The sequence below is a fragment of the Theropithecus gelada genome, chromosome 11 (assembly GCF_003255815.1).
Source record: "Theropithecus gelada isolate Dixy chromosome 11, Tgel_1.0, whole genome shotgun sequence".
Taxonomy (NCBI): Eukaryota; Metazoa; Chordata; class Mammalia; order Primates; family Cercopithecidae; genus Theropithecus; species Theropithecus gelada.
Genome location: NC_037679.1, coordinates 125,072,120 through 125,077,019, shown reverse-complemented (window position 1 = coordinate 125,077,019; position 4,900 = coordinate 125,072,120). Strand labels below are relative to the sequence as shown.

Below are 4,900 nucleotides of genomic sequence, written 5' to 3'. Positions count from 1 at the left end.
AAAAAAAAAAAAAAAAAAAAAAAAAAAAAAAAAACAAAACTATCCGGGCGTGGTGGCGGGCTCCTGTAGTCCCAGCTACTCGGGAGGCTGAGGCAGGAGAATGGCGTAAACCCGGGAGGCGGAGCTTGCAGTGAGCCGAGATCGCACCACTGCACTCCAGCCTGGGTGACAGAGCGAGACTCTGTCTCAAAAAAAAAAAAAAAAAAAAGAAGTGTACAAAGTAAAAATTAGAACTCCTATTTCTGTTGATTTTTCCTTATTTTCTCTCCTGTCCTCTTTGTATAAGTTTTATAATTTACATAATGTTAGCAGAGTGCTACCTGTGCACAGTTCATAATAAGGAAGCATGCTGGGGCACATATACTTTTTTTTTTTTTTAATAAGGTTTGGAGAGAGTTGTATACTTCTCTGTGCATTACATTTCAATAAGAAGTTTAGTTTGCTCTTTTTTTTTTGAGATGGAGCCTGGCTTTGTCACAATGCAGTGGCGCGATCTCAGCTCACTACAACCTCTTCCTCCTGGGTTCAAGAAATTCCCCTGCCTCAGCCTCCCAAGCAGCTGGGACTACAGGTGCGCACCATCACACCCGGCTAATTTTTGTACTTTTAGTAGAGATGGGGTTCCACCATGTTGGCCAGGGTGGTCTCAAACTCCTGACCTCAAGTGATCCACCCGCCTCGGCCTCCCAAAATGTTGGGATTACAGGTGTGAGCCACCGCAACTGGCCAGAAGTTTACTTTTTCAAGTACCTGAAGATCACTAATAATTTTAGAGTGATGGAGAGTTGGAAATGGGGGCGATTATTTTCAAGTCCAAGAGATCATATTGGTTGGTGAAATATTACAGAAAATGGGCTATGGACCTTTCCTGGATTTGAGGGAGAAGAAGAAACAATAGTTGCCAGAACTGTTTTCTGTTACACGCTTATCAAATGTTTGTTTCCTCTCCCACAGTGTAATGTTTCCTACCCCCTGCCTTTATCGCATACAGTGGTGTGTTTTTCAGAATGGGATATCCTCCCTTGGGAGTAAAGTTATTGAGCGTGCCTTGTCATTGGTGGAAAGGAAAAACAAAAACAAAAACTGGGCAGTTACCTGGGAGCGTCTGGTTTCTTCCTTTGCCTTCCATTCAGCTGGGTAACTACAATTCTCAGCCTCAAATTATTTTCTCTTAATCATGTTGAAAATCCATGGAATCTAGTAAGAATGACCAAACTGGTCTGTTCATTAAGGATGGGTCTCCACATTTGCCAGTTTTACTATTGAGGGCACTGAAATGGGCCATGACAGATAAAGTTACTCGCCAGGCTTTTTAAAGAAGGTTGAAAATGGATGGTAGAAAGTCAGCAGTTAAATTTAGATTCAGCAGTTGTAAAAATGAAGCTCCATAACTGCCCTCACATGACAGATAATAAAGAATACAAGAAATACTAGGAAAAGGTTCATCTGGAACAGAATCAAGTCACGATATTGTGGGACAGATTATCAGTGGATGGAGAGGCTAAGAAAACTTACTTTAGGGAAAACAAATGTGATTCCATAACTTAGCAGTAAAATAATAGATGTTGCAGAGTACTAGAAGTTTACTTATTTATTCAACCATCTATTTAGCAAATATTGAGATCTTATTCCACATCAGATGCTGAACTCGGTGCTAGGAATATTATGGTGGACGACACAGTATTCTTGCACTCAAATGCCTTCTAGTCCTGGAAAGCAGTAAGAAATGCTAAGACAGGGAGAAGTACAGAGTACTGTGTTAGTGTGTGGAAAAGGTTCCTAAACCTGTCCCACTTGTTTAGGAGAAGGTATCAATTTACCATTTATTGAGCATTTTGTGCCAGACACTGTGCTAGGCACTCTATTTTAAAAACTAGGCTCAGAAACGACGCTTAGAAAGGCTAACTGGAAAGAAACTTTTTTTTTTTTTTTTTTTGAGACAGGGTCTCGCTCTGCCTCCCAGGCTGGAGTGCAGTGGCACAACCTTGGCTCACTGTAGCCTCGACCTTCTGGGGTCAAGTGATCCTCCTGCTTCAGCCTCCTGTGTGGCTGGGGCCACAGGTGTAGCTCCCTCACATTCAGTTAGTTTTTCAATTTTTCGTAGAGACGAGTGTCTCACTTTGTTGCCCAGGCTGATCTTGAGCTCCTGGGCTCAAGTGATCCTCCCACCTCAGCCCCCTACAGTGCTGGAATTACAGGTGTAAGCCACCGTGCCTGACCAGTAATAAACTAATTTGATGTGAATACCAACAATTCTTTTTTTTTTTTTTTTGAGACAGAGTCCCGCTCTTTCGCCCAGGCTGGAGTGCAGTGGCGCGATCTCCACTCACTGCAAGCTCCGCCTCCCAGGTTCACGCCATTCTCCTCCCTCAGCCTCCCGAGTAGCTGGGACTACAGGCGCCCGCCACCACGCCCGGCTAATTTTTTGTATTTTTAGTAGAGACGGGGTTTCACCGTGTTAGCCAGGATGGTCTGGATCTCCTGACCTCGTGATCCGCCCGCCTCGGCCTCCCAAAGTGCTGGAACCACAGGCACAAGCCACCGCGCCCGGCCGAATGTAACATAATTTTTTCAAAGGCATTTGAGTAGTTTCAATTAACATTGTAGTACTGGTGTTCTGTTAAATAGAGATGCATTTCTGTGCGGTAGAGTTCTAGGAGTGGATTGTTACATCATAGGGTATAAACATGTTCAGTTTTAGGAGACATTGGCAAATTATTTTCTGAAGTGTTCAGACCCTTTTATATTCCACCAGCAGTGTGTGAGAGTTCTACTTGTTCCATACCCTTGCCAGCTCTTCATATTTTGCATCTTCTCATTTTAACCATTCTGATAACATTTTAGGCCGGGCCCAGTGGCTCACACCCGTAATCCCAGCACTTTGGGAGGCCAAGACAGGAGGATTGCTTCAGTCCAGGAGTTTGAGACCAGCCTTGGCAACATAGCAAGACTACGTCTGTATTATTTAAAATAAAATAATATAAATTTTAGTTTTAATCCACATATCCCTGATGACTGATCAGTTGAACACCTTTTCATACTTTTATAGACTGTTAGTATACCCTCTTGTGAAATATCTGCTAGTCTTTTGTCTTTCATTGAACTTTTTTCTTATTGATTTGTAAGTTGTTTTTTTTTTTTTGGTCTATTTAATATCTTTAATAATTATATCATTTCTAAAGCTTTTCACAAAAGGACATTATAGTTCTTCAATTTATTGCAAACATATCTGTTTTTTAAAAAGTCAACCCTAATACTGAAGCTATAATACACATTTTAAATTATCAGCACTATACCATAAAGCACAATGAAGATCATGTTATTTAAATAAAAAGATAATATTTCACTGGGCCATAAATCCAACATATTTCTTTTCTCTCCATATCTACATCCGGTCATGATATTTTGCAGGTGGATTTCTAAACAGATGTGAATTTTAAAATATTAGGAAAGCCATATTTCACTCAGGAATACTATTATTTACATTCCACATAGGTTGTTTGACAGCCGATACTAGTTTGGCAAGCTTCAGATGGCAAAATGCTAAGTTGTGAGTTCAGTATGGCCCGGCCAGTTGCTTCTCCTTGCCCTTGAGATCCCAGCAGCATGTACTGTTAAGAGACCACCTTGTTGCTGCCACTTCTCTTCTCATAGTTGAATCCACTATGGGAAAATATTCATCTCCTTAAGATGCATGTCTTAGCAAGAAACCTCCCACGAATCAACTGGATATCATGATGTTCTGTTTGATAAATTCTGTGACTTCTTCAATTATATTGTTGATTTTAGGTGTTGCTTTATTTGCATATTTCTTTTATTTTTTTTTTGAGACAGAGTCTTGCTCTGTCACCAGGCTGGAGTGCAGTGGTGCGATCTCGGCTCACTGAAACTTCTGCCTACCAGGTTCAAGCGATTCTCCTGCCTCAGCCTCCCGAGTAGCTGGGATTACAGGCATGTGACACCACACCCAGCTAAATTTTGTATTTTTCGTAGAGATGGGGTTTCACCATGTTGGCCAGGATGGTTTCGAGCTCTTGATCTTGTGATCTGCCCACCTCAGTCTCCCAAAGTGCTGGGATTACAGGTGGGAGCCACCACGCTTGGCCTATTTGCACGTTTCTTAACCTGTTGTGTTGCTTTGTTTACATCTTTCTCAACTCTCTTCCAGTTGATCTGCACATAGCCACTATGACTAGCAATCTGAAGGGAAGAAAACCGCTTCCTACTGCAGTTGCTGTGTTTTCCAACTTTCTGGAACACAGATCCTGCACACCAGCCAGGAACACCAACCGTTACAATCTGGGTAGCTACTAAGTATTTTTCTACTACAGGTCCCCAACTGGGACCAAACACTCGATTCCACCACTGGTGTCTTCTTACATACTCCGTGGCCTATAACACTTTGCAAGAGTTGTCACTCTCATATTCTTGGGGAGGGGGAATTCAGGTCGCCATGATCAGAGTTTTTAATGTATTCTGGATATGAATTCTTTGAGGGATACATTTATTGCAGATATCTTCTTCTACCCATAGGTTGCCTATTAGAACTCTTAGTGATATCATTTGAAAAGATGTTCTCAATTTTTTTTTTTTTTTTTTTGAGATAGGGTCTCGCTGTCACCCAGGCTGGAGCGCAGTGGTGCAAGCATGGCTCACTGCAGCTTCAACCTCCTGGGCTCAAGTGGTTCTCCCACCTCAGCCTCCTGAGTAGCTGGGACTACAGGCGTGTGCCACCACAGCTGGCTAATTTTTTTATTTTTTGTAGAGACGGGGTCTCCCAATGTTATGTAGGCTGACTGCAAACTCCAGGACTCAAGCGATCCTCCCACCTTGTTCTTCCAAAGTGCTGGGATTACAGGCATGAGCCACCATGTCCAGCCCCTGATACTCTTAATTTTAG

The 4,900-nt window shown here is 42.3% G+C and overlaps 1 pseudogene; it reads right to left on the bottom strand.

The window, feature by feature from the left end:
• Positions 1–3,685: 3,685 nt before the first annotated feature.
• On the bottom strand, positions 3,686–4,455 carry LOC112635561 (annotated as a pseudogene).
• Between the last annotated feature and the right edge of the window lie 445 nt (positions 4,456–4,900).